This window comes from Prionailurus viverrinus, unplaced genomic scaffold (assembly GCF_022837055.1).
Source record: "Prionailurus viverrinus isolate Anna unplaced genomic scaffold, UM_Priviv_1.0 scaffold_33, whole genome shotgun sequence".
NCBI lineage: Eukaryota > Metazoa > Chordata > Mammalia > Carnivora > Felidae > Prionailurus > Prionailurus viverrinus.
The window spans coordinates 5,741,754-5,764,999 of NW_025927604.1; the positions used below are offsets into that span (position 1 = coordinate 5,741,754).

The window sequence follows — 23,246 nt, forward strand, 5'->3', positions numbered from 1 at the left end:
CCTGGGTCACAGACCGTGTCTTCATGCTGTACCTTCCTGCGGGGGAAGGGAGCTCTCCAGGGTGTCCTTTGTAAGAGCACTAATGCCCTTCATGAGGATCCCACTCTCAAGACCTAATCACTGCCCCCAGGTCCCACCTCCGAATCCCATCACACCGAAAATTAGGATGTCAGCATTCTACGCTTGGGTTCACAGTCTGCGTCACAATTTAAAATAAGATATTTGTTTTGTGTTCACCTGAGGAGTGTCTTTCTTATAGACCATAAACTCTGTGGGGTCAAGGAGCCTGTCTTTTTCTTTTTCTTTTTCTTTTTCTTTTTCTTTTTCTTTTTCTTTTTCTTTTCCTACCGGTTTCTTGTTGTTGCTGTTGTCACATTGTTTTTAAATCACTGAACACACAATGCCTAACACACAATAGGCAGTTAAGAAAATCTTTGTAATACATTTATGAAACGAGTAGCCAAAAGGGAAGAGTTTCCAAATCAATGAAACTCACAAAAGAAAAGAAATAAGGGAAAGTGGGAAAGAAAGAGAGAAAGAGAGGGGCGCCTGGGTGGCGCAGTCGGTTAAGCGTCCGACTTCAGCCAGGTCACGATCTCGCGGTCCGTGAGTTCGAGCCCCGCGTCGGGCTCTGGGCTGACGGCTCAGAGCCTGGAGCCTGCTTCCGATTCTGTGTCTCCCTCTCTCTGACCCTCCCCCGTTCATGCTCTGACTCTCTCTGTCTCAAAAATAAATAAACGTTAAAAAAAATTAAAAAAAAAAAGAAAGAAAGAGAGAGAGAGGGCAGGGGGAGATAGAGAAAAAGGGGGGGGGGGAGAGAGAGAAAGACAGAGAGAAAGAGGAAAGACAAAGAAAGAGAGAGGAAGGGAGGGAGGGAAGGAGGGAGGGAGGGAGGGAGGGAAAGAGACTGAGAGGTGAGGAGAGAGAATGCAGGGAAAGAGAAAAAGAAACTGCACACATGGTTTGTTTGACAGGAGTCTACGTTTCCCTTAAACCAGGGGGTTCTCAAGGTTGGCGGCTGGCAGAATACGCTGAGGCCTTTACAACTGACTGATGCCTGGGGGCCACTCTCGGTGGCTCCCGTTCGCTTGGTCTTTGGTGTGGCCCGGACACTGGAGACTTCTAGAAGCACCTCCAGTGGTTCCAACGGGCAGCCGACTCTGAGAACCACAGACCATACCCAGGGAACCACTGCCAGCTCACCCACGCACTGTGAGGCTGAGCGACCAAGGGGCTGGTCACTGATCTGTGTGCACATCAAGAACTCGTGCCCTCCCCTCGGGGGGCGCTTGCCGAGGACACAGGCAACTGAGCCATTCGGCCGCGGCTTCGATGCCATTCAGGGACAGATTAGGCCAGACGTGAGGGCCGTGGGGCATCGGCTAGTGTGGCCCTAGCCCCAGGCCACCTGTGGAGGCTGGCGGGGGCTCTGAGGATGACAGAGCTGGATCCACAGGGAGGCTGCTGATTGGACTTTTGCCCTCGGGCGACGCAGCAGGGTGAGGGCCCAGTGCCATGGCCTTCTCCAACGTTCTGGGGAGAATCCGGCCCGCCTCCCAGAGCAGGATCGCTGGGCACCACCACCACCGGGAAGAGGGCCAGGGGAGACAAGAAGGGCGGGATCCAGGCCTGTGAGGGTCCCGCATCAGGTGCAGGGAGTCAGGGCAGGAAGAGCAGTGAAACAAGGCTTTCCAGCTTAGTCCCCGAGATGGATCCTCTCACAGGGAAACAGCTCCCAGCTTTGTGCCACAGAGAACGAGTAAGGATGCCCCTGGTATGAGGCCTCTCGCACAGTCGTGCACAATGGGCTGTATTTAGTGGATTCAGGGTGAAGGCACGCTGTTCTAGGCCGACTCAGAACGAGGTCCTCTAGTGTCATCCCCTCTGCCCCTAAGCTCAGGACCCAGACCTGCAAGTACCCAGGGCTTAGAGCTACCTGGGACGGGAGCGGGCAGGGCCATGTCTCAGGCTGGGGCTGTGAGCCTGGCACAACTCCCCCCCCCCTCCCCTCCCCTGCCCCACCATTGGCTTTCTTCACAGGGAGCCCCTTCTTGGCCCGGAGAGTCTTCCAGAGGTCCCTCCCGGTTTCTGTGCCTCAGCTCCATACGTCCATCTCTTTAACGCTGGCTCCCCTCCCTCTGTCCCCAGAGTCCTGACTGCAGACTGGGGGCTCTCCCAACTTTCTTGCCACTTCAGCAGACAAACAGCTTCCCACCCTCGGGGAAAGACGGTGGAGGAGCAGCCTGGGCAGCTGACCAAGAGTACAGGTCCCTGCTCTCGACGATGGGCTCCTCCTGCCCTTCCCCCCTCTACCACCTCTCTGAATGGAGAGCCGCAGTCAGCCCCACCTCTGCAAAGCCCTCTGCTCAGCCAACCAGGAGCCCTGCATATCCAGAAGGTGCCCAGAGAGCAGCACCATCTGGGGTCCCTTTGAATACCCACACCCCCCCTCCAGCAAATCTGGTATTTCTGGGGCCCTGAAAACAGGTGGACACCATCAGGGGGTCCCTGCCTCATGAAGGAATGGTTCTCCTGGGTGTTCCTCACCCTGAATGCATCTCTCCCCGTACCTGGACCTCAGTTTCCCCACCTGAAAAGAGAGATGGACAGTCGAGATGATCTCTGAGCTTCATGAAGGTTTCCATGCTAGTTTCCTTCAGCCTGGCCTCGGCCCCCATCTCCACACCAAGCCAGCTCCCTGTGTCGCTCAATCCAGTGGAAACAGTCCCCATCGAACTGTATCTCTCAGCAGCTTTTCAAACTGACCACCACTCCCTCCACGTTAGAACAAGCCCATTCCCTTGGCTGTCCCGGAACACGCAGTCTCCTCCTCTGTTACAGGGCGCCCTCTCCCGCGAGGGCCCCCGATGCCGGAGCTCAGGGCTCACCTTCTCACCTTCACATCTCTGTCCTGTGATCTCACTCATACCTCTGGCTTTAAGTACTAGGTATAATCAAAGGACTCAGAGCATCAGGGCTCCAACTCAGATCTCTCCCCTGAAATCAGATAGCCAAATGCCTACCTCAGAAATCTAGTTGGATGTTTGAAAAGTACCTCAGATTTGTGCTATTCTCCCTATAATCCCCATAATGGCGGTCTTCCACTGTCCCCACCTTGCTGAAACATCATCATCCATCCTCTGGCATAAGGCAGGAACCTAGAAGTGACCACACAGCTTCCCTCAACTCAATCTCCATAGTCAATGTCTCACAGAATCCTCCTGATGTTACCTCATAAAGGTCTCTCAAAACCACCCACCACCACCCACCTCCGTGCCCAACCCTGGCCCGGCCACCGTCACCTGTGGTGTGGATGCGAGTAACAGGCATCCGGTAAGTCCGCCCCCACCGCGATCCCTGCCTGCGGTCCCACCCTCCCTGCCCACTCTTCTCACAGTGAGGACAACATGTTTAAAGGCTCTGGATGGTCTGGCCCCCTACCTGTCTGGTCTCACCTCACCATAGACCACCCCTGTTCTCCCCACTGCAAACACACTATTCTTCCAGCCCCCAGAGCCGTGCGGATCTCTCACAGCCTGCTCACACCCCCAGGACATTTCTCCTGTGTGTTCTTCTTTCTCTTCACCTGGTTAATTTAACCCCTTCTCACCCTTCACATCCCAGCTCTAAAGCGATTTCACAAAGGGGGCTGCGTTGGCAAGTCGATGATTAGAGGCCCTCCAAAAGTTCCATACTCCTTTCTCATGATGCTTTTATGGTCCCGAGTCCATAACCATTGCTTGTTATTTACTTATGGGCTATCTCTCCTTCTAGACCAAAGTTTCATAAGGGCAAGGCTATGTCAATTTGTTCACTATTCACAGGGTCCAGCACATGGCGGATGCCTAATACAAATGTGCCTAAATGGTGAAATGAATGATGCCACACCATGAACCAGATTTCATTCATTGAAATCAATCAGCAGGCCCATCAGGAGTAGCAATGGATTGGGAATGAACAGTTGTGGCTTCAAGTCCTGCATCTTTGGTATTTTCTGTGTGATTGCAGGTGAGTCACTTCCCGCCTGGCCTCAGTTTCCTCATCTGTGACATAAGGGCATCATTCTACTTGACCTCTAGGTCAGTTCAGGTGTGGATGTTTGGAATTCTCTGATCCACCTCGGCATGAACTTAAAGCAGGGGGTCCTTGGGGCGCCTGGGTGGCGCAGTCGGTTAAGCGTCCGACTTCAGCCAGGTCACGATCTCGCGGTCCGTGAGTTCGAGCCCCGCGTCAGGCTCTGGGCTGATGGCTCAGAGCCTGGAGCCTGCTTCCGATTCTGTGTCTCCCTCTCTCTCTGCCCCTCCCCCGTTCATGCTCTGTCTCTCTCTGTCCCAAAAATAAATAAACATTGAAAAAAAAAATTTAAAAAAAAAAAAAAAAAAAAAAAAAGCAGGGGGTCCTCCATGGGGGGAAGCTGTACTAGAAGATCTAGGACCTTTCTCGGATGCTCTAGACGGGTTTCCTAAGGCACTGGTGTATCACCTTTTCAGTTGACATACCCGAGGGAACCTTGCGTCAAATGTTGTAGGGGCTTAAATTCCAGCACATCTCAGAACCCATTAAATGTCATATGAAGGAGTTTGGCAACAGAAACCACTCCTGTCAGTCTGTCAGTTGGTTTCCAATTAGTCTCCTTGATTTCACTTATAGCCTAATACCTAGAAAAACTGACATTCAAGTGAATCCAAGACAAGCAGGTGTTTGTTAACTATATAACCACAGGTCAGTTTCTTTAATTACTGAGAATCAGCCTGACCTTTGATAAACTGAATATAAAAACATATTGTATACATAAAGTAGTGGTAATAGAACTTTCTGTGGCAAGGGTAATGTTCTACCTTTGTGCTATCCAAAATGGCAGCCACAAGTCACAACTGGCTCTTGGGTGCTTGAAATGTGGTTGGTGTGACTGAGGAACTGTTTTCTGATTGTACTTTGTTTTAATTTCAATAGCTACTTGTAGCTAGTGGCTATCATATGGGAGAGTACAGATGTGACACATAGATTCAGTGTCATATTATGCACATAACAGAACCACAGGAATTGTTTTCAACTACCACCAGCTCAACCCACACGAAAGTGACAATGGCAATCTTCCTCAATCTGCCAATCTCTTGATGTCTCTCTTTAACTTACTGCATTCAAGGAATCCAGATTGTGAAAACGAAGACCCAATGATGTTACAGAAGAGAATTGTAACTTTGGATGTCAGTGAGTCTCACAGACAGCACACATTTATTCCATCATCTATGTGTCCATTTCACAAACACTTTCTGAGTGTCTACTATGCCAGGAAAAAGAAGATTGGGAGGGGGCACCTGCATCTGGGGAGGAGAGGATGAGTCCCAAAGGGTAACTACTATGCTCCACAATGATACTCCTTTAAAGAGCTTCAGCTCTCCCTGAGATGGGCTCCCCAGTTAATTCCAACTTTAGAACTGTCCTCTTTCTTTGTTGATAAAAGTTAGGAGCAAAAAAAGCAATAAAGATAGACCCCCTCTACAGGTGAAGCCGATTTCTGATACTTAATGTTTAACAGAAGCAACACACATGCACACACACACACACACACACACACACACACACAGGAAAACTCGCCAGCAGATCCCTGCAATTCAACACTCTAAATGATCACCGACTGGAAATGGAAACCCAAGTTATGAGTGAGATTTACCACACCCAACACGTCCTGCCGATTGGAAACTCTGGACAATATCAAAAGACAGAGGAAACTAAGGCTTGATGAAGCATGGATAATTAAGATCAAACCAGGACCAAAGAGGAGGAGACTCCAAAGAATAAAATCAATTTGTAAACATTAGGGAATAGAACTATCTGTGGCTCACATTTATTTCCAGCTATGACATGTGGAATGTTTGCCTGGCATCTGTCATCAAAAGGCAAAGTTCATTTTTCTGTCTGCCTCAATACAAATCTCCAACTAACCTAGATAGCTTAGAATTCTAGGGCTTAAAGAAATAAGAATCCTAAAACATGTAGACAATTGAAGCCAAGAACAGAAACGTGCTTTTCAGTGTGAACTAGAAAGTCCATTTTGGTTTCTGAAAATACAACCCACCCAATGCTGTTAGTCATTAAAGAATAGATGAGCTCCCACTATAAACCCTCAATTCCTTGCACACTTCTTTCCTTCTATCTCTGCCTTCTACCCACAGCACACATACATTTATAATTACACCACTATTTATTTAGGTGGTTTTAAGTTCAAATGATTAAAGAGAGATTTCAAGAGCGGTGCTGTAACTTGGTCCAGGGTAAGTCTGGAAATGGCTTAGGGCTTGAATCTAGTTGTAGTGGGAGAGAAATGGATGTTTGTAAACCCTGTTGATGACTACAGGAAGCTCAGGTTTTACTGAGCACTGATTGATCAGATCTATTTCCTTTTCTACACCATCCACTTCCTGTCACAGCATGGGGAGGAAGCTGTGTGCTCTGAGGGACAACCAAACCCTGGAGTCAGCTCCCAGTGGGACCAGATGAGCCAATGGCTTCTGGACACATGAGGCCAACTGAGGGGCCACTATGTTCTTACACCTCTGTGTCCATTCAGCAAGATCTGCTCATCCACTAGGAAGATGGATTCCAAGATAAAGATGTGTTTAATTGAGCGTAAGGATAGAAGCACCTCTGTCGCCTAGACTGACAATTGTGAGAACCATGGGGACAGGGCCACTGTGCAAGGTCCCACGTTGTAAATACAAGAGGGGAGAGTGATGGCTCAATGCCTTGGGGTATGAAATTTCCAACCTGAGACTCTACAGCACTGCTAAGCTAGGTGGGATGCCTGGACAACAGGTTCCAGATGGAACTGGAACACCAGAGCCCCTGCAAAAATCCTACACAAAGAGTCATACAAGATAGTCTATTTACTGCTTGATTCCCCTTTTTTTATTCTTCCTGTCTGTAGGGGCCAGCTGGACATGCATGGACATTCAAATAATTTCAGAGTTGAATCTGTATCTACCTTATGTTTATGTCCGGTTTTTATCTATCTATCTATCTATCTATCTATCTATCATCTATCTATTGTTTATTTATTTCTGAGACACACACACACACACACACACACACACACACACACACACACACACAGTATGAGCAGGGGAGGAGCATAGAGAGAGGGAGACAGAAAATCTGAAGCAGGCTCCAGGCTCTGAGCTGTCAGCACAGAGCCCGATGTGTGGCTCTAATACATGAACACGAGATCATGACCTGAGTCAAAGTCAGACACTCAACTGACTGAGCCACGTAGGCACCCTGTGTTTATGTCTGGTTTTTAGATCACAACTTCTAAGGTCTTGTTAACAACCCTCTTTAAAGAAAGGGGAGGGGCAGAGGTATGAGAAAGTCCAAAATCCTTTCAACATCCTACAGGATACACACTTTCAACCCATGATTTTACACTGCAAAAACTATCAATTTAGTCATGTTTGGGGAAATGTGAGGGCATTTAATCGTTTTCTTTTACCAAAGCAGCCAGAGACTAAAAGGACGAAAATCAAAAATAATTGTGAGATTACCAATTTGAATGATGTGTACATAATAACGAATAGGTTACATTTCCGTACATAAAGGCATTTAGACACATTAACTGATTCTGTTCATGACACAGGCAGAACATGGAACACAGATGAGTGTTTCCTTATGTTTGGAAATGGGTTTTGCTAGACAGACAGACAACACACACACACACACACACACACACACACACACACACACACACATCTGGTATTTAAAACAATCTAAAAAATTCAGGGGTTGCTGAATTTCTATTTGTGGGGGTTTTCCCCTAATTGAGATACAATTGACATATAACACTGTGTTAGTTTAAGGTGTACAACGTAAGATTTGATATATGTATGTATTGCAAAATGATTACCACAATAATTCTAGTTAACAGCTGTCACCATACCTAGTTATAATCTTTTCCCTGGGATCAGAACGGTTAAGGTCTACTCTCTTGACAACTTTCCAATATACAACACGGTATAGTCAACTATTGTCACCATGCTGTGCATTACATCCTCAGAACTTACTTGTCTTCTAAGTGTAAGTTTTGTACTTTTGGACCACCTTCATCCATATCTCCCTCACCTCCTCCCTGCTCTGCTTCTAGCAACCACCTATCTTGTTTCTATGCGTGTGTTTGTGGTTTGTTTTTGTTTTTGTTTGTTTTTAGATTCCACATACAAGTGAGATCATATAGTATCTGTCTTTCTCTGTCTTATTTCACCTAGGTACCTCAGGATTCATCTGTGGAAGGACTTCCTTCTTTTAATGGCTGAATAATATTTTATTGTATGTACACATCGCGTTTTCTTTATGTCATCTGTTGATGGACAATTAGGTTGTTCCCAAGGCTTGGCTATTGTAAATAATGCCGCAATGAACATGGATGTGCAGACATCTCTCTGAGACAGTGATTTTGCATCCTTTGGGCACATACCCAGAAGTGGGCTTGCTGGATCATATGGTAGTTCTATTGTCAATTTTTTTGAGGACCCTCCATACCTGCACACCAGCATGCATTCCCACCAACAAGGAACGGGGGATTCCTTTCCTCCACATCCTTGTCAATACTTGTATCACGCATCTTTTGGAGACTAGCCACTCTAACAGGTGTGAGGTGACATCTCGTTGTGGTTTTGATTTGCATTTCTTTAATGATTAGTGATGCTGAGCCTGTATCATACACCTGTTTGCCATTTGTATGTCTTCTTTAGAAAAATGTCTATTCACTTCGTCGGCCCATTTGAAATATCAGATTGCTTGGGGTTTTTGCTATTGAGTTGCATAGTTCTTTGTATGTTTTTGATATTAACCCCTTATCAGATATACAATTTGCAAATATTTTCTTCCATTCTATTGGTTGCCTTTCACTTTGTTGATGGTTTATTATTCATTGTGTTTTTAAAAATAAGCAAAACATGCCTTTTCCCCATCCTTTATCAAGTTTTCTAATAAATGCAAGGCAAGGTCTCTCTTAGAAGATTTCCTACATTAAGAATATATATACTAAACAGGTACAACACCAGTTTGTAAAAAAAAAAAAGAATTTTATGTAATGTAACCTCAAACTTTCTCCCTCTCTCTCTCTCTCTCTCTCTCTCTCTATATATATATATATGTATATATTTTTTATTTTATTATTTAATTTACATCCAAATTAGTTAGCATATCATGCAACAATGATTTCAGGAGTAGATTCCTTAATGCCCCTTATGCATTTAGCCCATCCCCCCTCCCACAACCCCTCCAGTAACCCTCAGTTTGTCCTCCATATCTATAAGTCTCTTCTGTTTTGTCCCCCTCCCTGTTTTTATATTCTTTTTGTTTCCCTTCCCTTAGGTGCATCTGTTTTGTCTCTTAAAGTCCTCATAGAAGTGAAATCATATGATTTTTGTCTTTCTCTGCCTGGCTAATTTCACTTAGCATAATACCCTCCAGTTCCATCCATGTAGTTGCAAATGGCAAGATTTCATTCTTTTTGATTGCTGAGTAATACTCCACTGTATATATATACACCACATCTTCTTTATCCATTCATCCATCGAGGGACATTTGGGCTCTTTCCATACTTTGGCTAGTGTTGATCGTGCTGCTATAAACACGGGGGTGCATGTGTCCCTTCGAAACAGCACACCTGTATCCCGTGGATAAATGCCTAGTAGTGCAATTACTGGGTCGTAGGGTGGTTCTATTTTTAGTTTTTTGAGGAACCTCCATACTGTTTTCCAGAGTGGCTGCACCAGCTTGCATTCCCACCAACAATGCAAAAGAGATCCTCTCTCTCTGTATCCTCGCCAACATCTGCCTGAGGTGTTCATGTGAGCCATTCTGACAGGTGTGAGGTGGTATCTCATTGTGGTTTTGATTTGTATTTCCCTGATGATGAGTGATGTGGAGCATTTTTTCATATGTAGGTTGGCCATCTGGATGTCTTCTTTGAAGAAGTGTCTATTCATGTCTTTTGCCCATTTCTTCACTGGATTATTTGTTTTTTGGGTGTTGAGCTAGGTAAATTCTTTATAGATTTTGGATACTAACCCTTTATCTGATGTGTCATTTGCAAATAATCTTCCCTCGTTCCATAGGTTGCCTTTTAGTTTTGCTGATTGTTTCCTTCACTGTGCAGAAGCTTTTTATTTTGATGAGGCCCCAATATTCATTTTTGCTTTTGTTTCCCTTGCCTCCGGAGATGTGTCGAGTAAGAAGTTGCTGCGGCCAAGATCAAAGAGGTTTTTGCCTGCTTTCTCCTCGAGGATTTTGATGGCTTCCTGTCTTACATTGAGGTCTTTCATCCATTTTGAGTTTATTTTTGTGTATTGTGTAAGAAAGTGGTCCAGGTTCATTCTTCTGCATGTCGCCATCCAGTTTTCCCAGCACCACTTGCTGAAGAGACTGTCTTTATTCCATGGGATATTCTTTCCTGCTTTGTCAAAGATTAGTTGGCCATACGTTTGTGGGTCCATTTCTGGGTTCTCTATTCTGTTCCACTGATCTGAGCGTCTGTTTTTGTGCCACCTCAAATTTTCAAATTGAAAGAATAGCTGTGGTAATTCATCATCTTGTACACCATATCTGTGCATCTCACTTCCTCATTCTCCCAAAATAGAAATAGTTGCCATCCATCCCTAATCCATCAAGGCCTCAATTTATTTTTGTGTAATTGGCAGATTCGACTGGATATCGTTCACATTTCATTTTGACTCTGAAATCACCAATGTATTAAGTATACACAGAGAACATGCACGAGGTATGGTGGGAAAAGTACTGGCCTTAATCAGACAGAACTGGGTAGGAGTTCCTCCCTCTGCTTATTGGCCATGTGACCATCTCTCTGCCTCTAAAGTGAGGTTAACCATCCTTCCTCTAATCCCAGTTTTAAGGGTTAAGTGAAATGACAAATGTGAAGTGCAGCAAGAAATGACATATCATCAGCACTAATAGTATTCAAATTACAGAGACGCTGTGTTGTACAAATGGAAGTCTAGAGACAGTACAGGATTCAGGCTCAATGGATCTCACGGATCCTGAACTTTCCATGTCGGTTCTGCAGTCAGGTCAGTCACGTTCTGAGGTTGCTGCACGTGGTTCGAAGACTGCCGCCTGTCCAGTCACAGCTCCGTGCTCCCTGGGTTCGTGGCTGGCCAACCGAGCCACAGGTGTGGAATGCTGCTTACCAAGTGGCTTCTTCCTCCATGATGGCCCCTTCCCATCTTCCTGGTGTCTTGCCCTGGAGGGCTTCCGTGGCAACCATCCCAATTTATGGAAGGATCATGAGAGATCAGTTTGTTTCTAAGTTCTCCTGATTGGCTTCCTTCAAATGAGGCAGATTTTTATAATAGACATTATTTTATATCTAGGAAGGAATCCATTGTTTTTGTTGGCCTCACAGAAATACCGCTCAGCTATCTGGCCAGCACGTGTGTATTCACTTTCTACGCTGGGTAACTACCACTGAACTAGTGAAGCGAAAGAACACACATGTTTTATCTTACTGTCTCTGTGCTTGGGAGCCCGGGTACGGCTTAGAAAGGTCCTCTGCTCTGCACAAGGCGTGACGAGGCTGCAGGGAGGCGTGCTCCACGCTGTGGTCTCGTCAGAGGCTCGTGGAGGGAAAGAGAGGCCTCTGAGCCCCCTCAGCTGCTGGAAGAACACACCTCCTTCGGCCACTGGCCTTCGGCTGAGGCCGCTGTCAGCTCCCATCAGCTCCCGTCACATGGTCCCTCTCTTAGGCCTCTCCCAACCTGGCAGCTTCCTTCCTCAAGCTGCAAGACAAGCCCTGACAGGATGTGTGGAAGGGGCAACTGTACATCCTTCTGCTTTAGACACGTCCCTGTTTCAAATTTTTTTAAGTTTATTTATTTTTTGAGAGAGAGTGCACACGCACGAGTCAGGGTGGGGCAGAGAGACAGGGAGACACAGAATCCGAAGCGGGCTCCAGGCTCCGAGCCGTCAGCACAGAGCCCGATGCGGGGCTCGAACCCACGAACCGTGAGATCGTGACCTGAGCGGAAGTCGGACACTTAATCAACTGAGCCGCCCATGCGCGCCCCCCCATTTTAATTTCTAATACAGTAAATAAAAGCAGATATGACCCAAGTACACAAAAGCTCTACAGAGTCCTCGGTAATACTTAAGAATGAGAGAAGATTCTAGACCGGCAAGTTGAAGACCAGCCAGCAGCTCTGGAGAGATGTGGCAGGATGTGTGTGCCAGCAGACAAGCCTGGACCCCAAGCGGCATATACTCCCGAGGAGCCGAGGAGCGGGCTTTTGTCTTCAGTTGGATACAGAACCCCCAGAGCCCTGCGATCCCAAGGAGTGACAGCGTACAGAGCATCCGAACAGCCACCCCACTGCGGGCCCAACACTCCGAACGGGCTGCAGTGAAAGCTGTTATTAGGAAAATAGAAAGGAAGGCTGAGGAGCACCTAATGGGAAGAAGACAGAAGCAGAGAATGAGAAGTATGTAAGCCTGCCTTCTTCTGAAAGCTGGAGACGATGCTGATCCTCACCAGAAGAGTGTAACTGGATGCCTGTACCAGAGCGCTGCACTCGTAATTAAGATCCAGATATCCATCTACCCCAGCTATTTCAAATGAGCCTAAATTAGGAAGGAAGGAAGTTAAAAAAAAAAAAAGCCTCCAAGTATGATGAAAATGGCTCGTGGGAAGTTCGTGCACCATGCTTGCAGGGAGAGTAGGCAGGAGGGCGCGGTCACCATTTTATTCTGAAACGGAGCTCATTTGTCACCAATTAGTACAAACTATATCCAACTCCCCCTAACTGCCTTCGGGCCTCTTACAGATTGGTTCCCTTCAGTAAACTTGCACTGAAAGTGTCATAAAAACTATTTTTGTAATTGATTATGAAATTCTCATCAAAATCCCAGCTACCATCTTTTATATCAGAACAAATAATTCTATAACTCGTTCTGAAGAATATATAAAAATAACTTTAAATATTTTTAAACACAAGTGACTAGCGGGAGGATATTTTACCTAACTAAATTGTAAAACTTATTTTAAAACCAAATCAAGAGGGGCGCCTGGGTGGTTCAGTCGGTTAAGCGTCTGACTTCGGCTCAGGTCATGATCGCCTGGTTCGTGAGTTCAAGCCCCGCGTCAGGGTCTCTGCTGTCAGCATGGAGCTTTGGATCCTCTGTCTCCCTCTCTCTGAGCCTCCCCCATGCGCAAGCACTCTCTGTCTCCCTCTGTCTCTCTCCATCTCTCTCTCCCTCAAAAATAAACATTGAAAAAATAAAAAAAAAAAAAACTAAACCAAGAAGAAGTCATCTTATGGGGCACCTGGATGGCTCAGTCAGTTAAGCGTCCAACTCTTGATTTCGGCTCAGGTCATGATCTCAGCACTGTGAGATTGAGCCCCCCAGTTAGGCTTCAAGCTAGGTGTGGACCCCGCTTAAAATCCTCTCTCCCTCTTCCTCTGACCCACCCCCCAAGCATGCTCTCTCCCTCTCTCTCTCTCTCACAAAAAAAAAAGGCATTTTCGTATTTGTGTAAGAATTGACAGAAATAAACAAATGAGAGAAAATAGCAACAGAAGACAACACCCCCCCCCCCCAACACAGAGAAATGTACAGGGGTCTCTGCTACAGAAATCTATGGAAATATCACAAACCAGAGAGAAAGGATGGCTTATTCAATGTGACCACTGTTTCTAAAAAAGTTAACGTTAACTAAAATCAAGTTAGAACTTTACCTTCTACCAAAAATAAATTCTATCTATATTAGAGTTGAAAGAAAATTTAAAAAGAAAGCACGGAAAGGGAAATACATGTAAATCTAACTGATCTTTATAGAAAAGGACTCCCTAAGCATTTAAACAATGCAAAACAAAACAAACACACCACTGGTAAGTCTGAATGATGTCTTAAATATCATAATAGCCACATTATAAAGCAAGTAAGGTAAAGAAACTGGAAATATAGTTACAATAGGTATGATAAAAAGCCAATGTTCTTAATATGTAAAGAGCACTTACTCATCAACAATAAAACCTCCGAATATTTAAAATTTTCTTTAAATATGAAAATGACTGAACGTAAGTTTTACACAATCAATACAAATGGCTAACACATTTGAAAATGGGTTCACCCTCACCAACTGGCAAAATGAGATACCCTGTCTTACCCATCAATGTACTAAGGATTCGTAAATGACACTTTTCAATGCTGCATGGTGCATATGGTGCAAGTGTATACGTAGATTTGCCTTCAGTGGAAAAGTCTGGAAATATAGATCGAGAATTTTTTAAAAGACCTAGAACTGAAAGAAACAATCCTAATCAAATAGAGATTCTTTCTAAGTTTTATGTGTAGGACCTAGAACCGAAAGAAACAATCCAAATCAGACAGAGATTCTAGGTTTTATGTGTAGGACTGCTCTCCAGAGCGATTTTATTTGTATTGTAAACTGAGACAGTACTAAATATCTCTGAGCCTCAATGCTTCAAGTCGAGAGCTGGAGTAATAATTCGCTTTGTATGTAAATTATGTATGTGCTTCTAAGGAGGCCTGGCACATAGCGGGCATTTGATACGTAATTGTTGTTACCATCTTTTGTTGTTCCGACAAGATTCTGACAGCAGCTTCTCACTGCCGATTCATGTCGAGCTTCCCCCCAAGCACCACCTGGTCCGATGGGGTGCTCACAGCTCCCAGGGAGGCCATCAGACCGATTGCCAGCCAGATAAACAGTGACAACTTTGAAAATTTTACACGACGAAAAGGGACGGTGCACCAAAAGCTCACTCATTGAGACTATTCCCTTGAGATGGGAGATTAGCGAGGAATATCATTTGTAACAATGTTGATTTACATTCATAATGCTTGGTTTCCAGTTGCCAGTACATGCGGTAACTTTGGTGGCTGGCAGGTGTTCAAGTGCAAAAAATACAGGAGATGATAGACAGTTAGATTTATATTCGTATCCATAACAGATATATAAATACATGGATAATAGAGAAATGAGAGAAATTCTTCCCATCATGGGAGAATTGATGGAAGGGGCAGATCCACCATGAAAATCCTAACGTCCTACTGAAACTAAAATGTAATTAACTGGACTTTTAAAAGTACAATCTATAGTTAGTATGTCAGGGGCACATATATTTCATCACATGGGACACATGTGGGGAATACTTCATCTTGATTTACATTTGAAAATCATAATTATTAATGCCTATGGCTCTCTCAACACCATTCTGAAATACCAATACATAGCTATAAACGGCTTCAAAGCATGACCGCAGAGAAAGTGCCCACAGAAAGATTACCTCAGGAGATTAATCTGTGTCTTAATTCAGTCAGTTACTTAACAACTAAACTAAGCGCTAACACTTTCAAAGTGCGTACGGTAATGCGCTCAGAAAACCTGGACAAAGCAAATGCGGTAATTTTAAGACCGTGTCCGTTTACAAAACAATTCAGAAAGAATTTAGTTTGAAGCAAAAAGCTTAAACAAAGCAATTGTCTACCTGGAAATAATTACTTGATTGGATGTGTGTGTGTGTGTGTGTGTGTGTGTGTGTGTGTATACATTTTTTTTTCTTTTAAACCTCACACGAACTCCTGTGTCTGCCCGAGCCTCTATGCATCAGTTCACTAGAATCGCTTATCAGCACATCCACTTTCCAGAGTGGAGACTAGTTAAAGCTTCTTACATCAGCATGTTTTTAACCTTCTCTCTACCCATGGGGTCTTTCTAGAAAATCTGCAGTGACAAAAAGGATCTTTTCATCTCTGACATCTGAACCACACTGAGATCTTTGATCTCCAATCTCAAGCCACTAAAACCCAACCCAAGTTGCATAAATGATGGAACCAGAGCCGTAAACACCGCCTCTTTCCCCTAAACTCAACATAGTGATTTTATTCTTTTTGGCTGTGCCTCAGACTCTTCTATCAACCAATTATTTTCCCCTGAAACTCAGGAATAACATGAGGTAAAGCCTCTCCTTTTCCAAATTACAGAGATCTAGAGAAGCAAAGGTTGAGCAGAAAAAAAAAAAAAAAGATGACTGTAAAGTAAGTGTAGAGGTGAATGCACCGAGCTCCCAGCTTTGGCCCACCAGTACACACACGCTCACCACGCTTCTCCTTTGTAGATTCTGAACAAGTTTCATGAGCCAGTATCTCACAAACATCTGCCTTCATTATAATTATATTTCTATTTCAGCTGCACCAAGCTATTTACAGATGAGCCTGTTCATAAAGAGCTTTATAATTAAGCAAACAGAAATATCTTTTTATAGGATGCAGATCTAGGGGTGATAATCACACACAAAATACACAGCAACAGTTGCAAATAGAGTGTTTAACGCTAGTTATATAGTTAGTGATGTGCTCAATAAAGCCTGACATGTCTTTGTTCCTAAATACAAGAAAATATGGTCTTTGCTACACAGCAGTGTAAACTGTCTTCTCCTATTTTTTTTTTTTAAGCAAAGGCCATATTTTTCAGGGTGGGTTCTTAAAATGTGTGTGCATGTGTGTGTTTTATATAACAACAGGGTTACAAAACACACACACACACACACACACACACACACACACACACACACATATATCCTCTGGCTTAGCAGGATCTGAAACCTGCCTGGTTCTTGGAGAGAGAGAGAGAACTGATTCTAAATATAAGCAGCAATGTATGGAGGCACAGAGTGTGACAGATTAAATTAGTAGATAGTAGATATTATGTGAAGATACCATGGAAGTAGCTGCCAGACAAAAAGAAACGTAAAATACTAATCACAGCATAAAAGAAATTTCTTGTGTTCTAGTTAAAACCTGACTAAAGCACTCGGTTTCCCAGGAGGACCAATCTTTGCTTGTGTGCATTTTGGTAACTCTTTAGTCTGTGAGTCCCAACACTATGCTTTGAAGTTGTCCTTTGATGAAAGTGTTTGTTTTGCCATTTGTAAACTTTCTGGGCCATCCAGAAACTATACAATCCCAAAGATTTTGAATAGAAAACAGCCATTGTTGGGGTGCCTGGGTGGCTTGGTCGGTTAAGCATCTGACTCTTGGTTTGGGCTCAGGTCATGATCTCATGGGGCCATTGAACGTGAGCCCTGGGCCAGGCTCCACGCTGTCAGCACGGAGCCTGCTTGGGACTCTCTCTTTCCTTCTGCCCCTCCCTCGCTCGTATGCTCGTGTGTTTTCTTTCTCTAAATAAATAAATAAACTTTAAAAAAAGAAAATGGCCATTGTTTGCTAAGATTCAGCTTTGGTATAGAAAGATTCATAGATCCATATATATCACATGATGCTATGGTCCTAAAAGTTATATATCCAGCTCATGCATTGTTCTTGAGAGTGTAAAATGGTGTAATGTTTTAGAAAAATGATCTGACAAGGGCATGCATGTACACACACACACACACACACACACACACACACACACACACACTGTCTTAAAATAGCCATGTCCTTTGACCTGGTAATTTCTTTTTTTTTTTTTTTATGTTTATTTATTATCAAGAGAGAGTACAAGTAGGGGAGGGGCAGAGACAGATGGAAACACAGAACCCGAAGCAGGCTCCAGGCTCTGAGCTTTCAGCACAGAGCCTGACTCGGAGCTCCAACCCACAGACCGGGATCATGACCTGAGCCGAAGTCATTTAACTGACTATGTCTGAACCACCCAGGCACCCCATTGACCTGGTAATTTCAAATGAATGAATATACATGAAATACAAAGAAGCCCAAGAAGCATTAATAAAATAGCTTTTATAGAACACGATGTTTATCATATTATTTACTATTGTTGTAAAAAAGGAAATGTTCTCAAATGTCCAATTGCAGGGGAATTTAAAGCTTATTTATAGAACATGCATTCAATGAAATGTCTTCTAGCCTTAATAAATTAGTTTTCTAAAACCTTATAATGATTTGGAGGAAGGTTTACTCTATAATGTTAAGGAACAAAAACACAGTAAATTACGGGATATAATCTCAACTACGTAAAGATAGAAGCACAAAAAAACCAAAAAAAAAAAAAAAACAAAACAGAATGAAACATATCAAGATGCTAACAGCGGTTAGCTGAGAGACGGGTTATAAGTGCATTTTATTTCATTCTCTTTTTAAATGTTTACTTATTTTCGAGAGACAGAGTGCAAGCGAGGGAGGGGCAGAGACAGGGGGACAGAGGATCCGAAGCTGACAGCACAGAGCCCAGGGCACAACTCCAAGTCAGGAACAATGAGACCATGACCCGAACCAAAGTCGGAAGCTGAACCAACCGAGCCACGCAGGCGCCCCTCATTCTTTTAGACAAAGTGAATTTTCAAAATTTCAAATAATAACCTTTTACTAATCTCAGGTTCAGTAAAGGCTATTTAAGAAACTATGGGCAACCTCACCGTGCACAGTACTGATAAGAGTTGGAACTGTTTAGCTTTGCTTTAGAAGGCTTGCCTCGTTGACTGGAGCTGGCAAACACTTTCCACTTATGTATTGAATGTCGCGGTGTCTCGGGGCCCATGGCCTGCCCGGTCTCTTAGAACAGGCATTCTGTCGACACTGAGGGTTTGTGCGTGTGTCCCCAACACAGCCACACTGGTTCCTGAAGCGAAGAAAAGTGAGACCGCTGCTTGAAAAGGCCATGGGCTCTGGGTCTGCAAGTTGTACCATTTTAGCACATTTTCTCACTCGTTTCCCTGGGCTTCTCTCTTGTTCTGTGTGCACGTGTGTTTCTCTTTGCCCCTAATTTTCCTCCAAGCCTCTTCATATCCTATGGCCCCCACACCTACCTCTCTCTTCACAACTCATAAGGAGGAAGAACCGACATCTATGGAGTTTGGGCAAGATGCCAGGTGGTTTTCAATTCGGTGAAAACTTTTCACTTCACACTGTCCATGAGAAGCGGTTATTCTGACCTCATTTCAAAGGTGAGCCATCAAAGCCCCAGGGATTTTGCCCCAAGTCACCTGGCAAGGAAGGGGTAAAGTAGAAATTCAAATTTCTCATGTGTCTCTGACTGAATCAAGTCCTCACCCATGCCATTCAAAGTTCTCTGACATTAGACTCCACAAACCCACTAGAGGGGGACTCTGATGTGAACCTCAAAAATTGGAATCTAGTTCCTAGGCCCATTTCAACCCAGTGGGTGTGAGTCACCCACCCATCTGCCGAATCCACTCTATCTCCTTCACCTGCTTCCACAGACAGCTTTGATCACGTGCAAAATTAAACGTAACAATGAGCAGGAACAAAATAAAAACAAAATGATACCAAAGCAGTTCCGAGGAGCAGATTAATTAATGTTACTTGACATCAGATTGACCTGGCCCCTGGGTGAGTCCCTCCTTGAGCTCTGTAGGCACGTATGAAGAGCTGTTCCCTTTCAGTTTTATGACACTCGCTTGTCGTTTGAAGAGATGTTTTCTGAATGTTGTCCAGGGTTTGATAAATTGATTAATATTCAAGTTCACCACCCGTCAAAACGCTGTGGACCTGGAACACATTTCCAGAACTTCCAGGTCAAAGGTCGGCTGGCTTGTCCACAGCCATCGGGCCACATCGGTCCATCTGACCTCTGGAACCTCTACAATGTCCCAAAGTGCAAGTACCTAGGTTCGTGTGCCATGTTCTAGATTTGGGTAATATGGCTCTTTCTCCAGCATTTTCAAGTCACTGCCACCTGCATTCTTCCCTGAGGGGGAGAAAAAAAATCCCCAAATAGCCTCATCTCAAAAAAGGAAGACCTTTTACTCTCCCAGACTCCTCTCTGCCTTACCATCCTGGCTCCCTCCTTTCATAACCCCATTTATTAAAATCCTTCCCCCGGGGTCCTGTCATTCATCCGTGTCACGGCTGAGCATCACACATGAGCAGGGCCAGCTTCACGGCTGTACGATCTCTGCAGCCACACCCAGCCTCACACTTGGTAGAGCTCTGAATTCCATTTAACACTCCGCGGTCACTGCGTCGATATTCTTAACAACTTCAGAACAAGGAACCCTGTTTTCATTTATCACTGGGCTCTGAAAACTGTACAGCCAGATGTGCCCAGTAATCTACTTGTGTTTCTGCACAGGGCAGCCCCTTTCTTGGGTTCTTCTGTGGGCCTCCAAGATACACACAGCCCGCCAGGCCCCTCAAAGCTTTCGGGGTGCTATTGTGTTATTGTCTGCTCTCCTGAAATCATAGCATCACAGATCTCTTATTCCAAAACCAGGGCTGCTCTGCGTGCTTTCCCTTTCCCTTTGCCCGGCATCCCAACGGGGCAGAGCCCCCACATTTCTACACCGGCCTCCTCTTTCTGTCTCTTCTTGGTTGAAGTTCGCATGACTCCTAAAGCTTCATCCATCGCCTCAATGTCAATGGCTAAAAAAGAAACTTGCATTTCTATGGCCTTCCTCTTCACCCCTTCAAACCTGAATTTCCACATACAAATGTGCTTTGACTTTTAGCTCCTCCAGCAACTTAAATTCAACAAGTACAAGATCCTACTCGTCACTGCTGTCTTTAAATTGGCTCTTTCTACAGCCTTCTCTTTATGGTCAACAGAATGTCCTATCATAGGAACCCACACCTCAGTATAATTTCTGAAACCCTTCACACTGTCATCTTACCCATCCAATCAATCCTTTTCTCTCCACACATCAAGTCTCATAACAAACCCATTGCTGCAACCCACCCAAAGCCAAGTGGGTCACAATTACAATTACGAGACACTTTTTGGTAAATATCTGAAGCCACCGACAGCTGGAGTCAGGTAAGGACTCTGGGTTTTTCCCTGAAACATCAGATGGTACACCTTAATGAAAGTAAGTCTCCGCTGAATTCTGACACACACATTCACCTATAAGGAGGCAAACACACATCCAACAACCTGTTCTGTTGGACTGGAGAAGTCCAGCCCTCTATACTTTCCAATGCTGAGTATTTCGCATGAAATGTCCCATCGGTACTGATGTGACAATATTCTAGCAGCATCATTCAGCCAATCTTCTAGTTCAAGTCATGTGACAGAAATCTTCCCTGTGTCAGCTGAACACAGAAGGGCTTGGAATCCTTAGCCTGGGGCCCTATTCCAAAGGATGTTGGCAATTAGGCCCACTGGGTTTTTCTAGCTTGTTCACACAAGGGCAGAATTGACTGTGTAATTTATCTAAGCAGTCCATATGTGTTTCTTCATCAGTTTTATTTAATTAGTAGTTTTAATTATGTATTAAGCACCAGTGGACCCAGCAGCTAAAAAATCATAACACAGGCTGAGACCTTGACGATAAGCTACATCTATGGTTTTTATGGTGCTTCCATTCTAAACTTCACCTTCACCAGGCGTAACCAAAATCCACACCCACCATTTCTTGCTCTCCTGTGTACATACTTCTATTGCATCTATATGTGTTCCTAAAAATAAGTGTAGACACACAGTTTTATTGTAATTATTTTTAACCAAAGGAGATTATGTCGGGTGTGGTCTTTCCGAGTTTCCCACCTACAGTAACTTGCTAATGTACCATCACCACGTGGTGATAGTTTGCTTTGACTATTTAATGGCATTGCTTTACCCATCCACATTCTAGGTGGTGGCCACTTAGGTTATTTCCCGCTTTTGTTTTTGTTTTTTTCTCTCTCTTTTGGACAACACTGCTACAACCATCCTTGAACAAACCTCTTGTTATACATATACAAAAATTTATCTTGAGTATAAACTGAGTTTTGGAACTACTAGGTCAATAGAGTAGGTGAGTGTTTGGAAGAAAATGCCAACTGTCCCCCACCACGGTCTCAGAAGTGGACTTTCCTACCAGCAGTGTAAAAGAGCTCTTCTATGATATGCATCTCTCCAGCATTTGATATTGTCCAATTTGAAACATTTTTTTAACATTTATTTTGAAAGATAGAGAGAGACAGAGTGTGAGCAGGGGAGTGGCAGAGAGAGAGAGAGGGAGACACAGAATCCAAAGCAGGCTCCAGGCTCTGAGCTGTCAGCACAGAGCCTGATGTGGGACTCGAACCCACAAACCACGAGATCATGACCTGAGCTGAAGTCGGACGCTCGACTGACTGAGCCACCCAGGGGCCCCAATGTTGTCCAATTTTTAACTTTTGTCAACTGAATGGTATAAAATGATATAAAATTATTGCCAACTGAATGGATGTCAGCATGGTCTTGATTTGCATTACCATGATCACGAAATAATCAAATATTTATTGGCTAGAAGGAGTACGTTTTTCTTTTGACTTTTTCTACTTGGTAAGTTCTTAATGAGTTTAAAGAGTCTTTTATGCATTCTTGACATGAGTCTATATACATATCTTAAACACCATTCACTTCACCAATAAAAAAACCCTACCTTCTAATAATATTCTTTGTTATTTAACAAATATTGAATATAACGGCAGTAAACTATAGCAGCAGGGCTTTTGTCAGCTTCCTCAGTAGTATGGACCTTTGCTTAACACATATCCTCACTTAGTGTATATGAAATGTGAATTAAGTGCCCCTTTGAGTATTGTTTAAAATCTGCAAGTTTGTGTGTGTTTAGCTATGCACACACACACACACACACACACAAGCATATGCACATAAACGCATGCACACACACAGCACACTGTCTAAAGTAAATGACCATGCTCATCTTTTCCAACCCCATGGCCACCACCCTGTGTCCCCACGCCAGGACCCTACCCACAGTCTCTCTCTTCTCCTCACAGCCTGTACAGCACTCCCAGACTCCTCTCCAAAACATCAGTGGTGCTAACTCTCAAAATCAAAGCAGTGCTTAAACCTCTTCATTGCCTAGCAAATAAAGTAAAAATTCCTAACCCGCTGCTTGAGTCCACTTGACCCTAACCTATCTGCCCCGGCAAGCCTACTCCTGCTTTCTCACTCGAGTGGGAAACCAACTGGACACGGATTGTCTTGAACTCTTGACTACCTCTTCCATTTCTCCATCTATAACGCAGTCTTGAATCACACCTTTCTCTCTGCCCTTATCCCTCTGTTTTCCCAGACCACTCAAGGGGCAGACCTTGAGTGTTTTGTTTTCATTCTGCCTGGCTGGCTGCTTCTCTGGAGAATGTTCCCATTCATTGCATCTTCTGCCTTTTAAATTTGACCAAGGAGGAAAAAGTGAGGACGATAATCCCATGATTCCCTGTTGTGGTCAGAACTGGGGAAGGGAGGCGCAAAGCGTTGCATGCCAACACATCAATACACATTGTTGTTTTGTAACATTATC

General features: G+C 44.3%; 1 long non-coding RNA gene across 4 annotated transcripts in view; it reads left to right on the top strand.

Moving 5' to 3' along the window:
• Positions 1 to 3,251: 3,251 nt before the first annotated feature.
• LOC125158316 (uncharacterized) overlaps positions 3,252 to 23,246 on the top strand; it is a 47,764-nt gene continuing 27,769 nt past the window's right edge. The window contains exons 1-3 of one of the 4 annotated variants that reach the window (XR_007149339.1): positions 3,252 to 3,333; positions 3,825 to 4,008; positions 18,823 to 18,899. This is a non-coding gene — a long non-coding RNA (uncharacterized LOC125158316). Of the gene's footprint in view, positions 3,334 to 3,824; positions 4,009 to 5,146; positions 5,802 to 6,431; positions 6,880 to 18,822; positions 18,900 to 23,246 lie in introns of those variants that run through there. The other 3 variants (XR_007149337.1, XR_007149336.1, XR_007149338.1) reach the window with 3 other exon arrangements.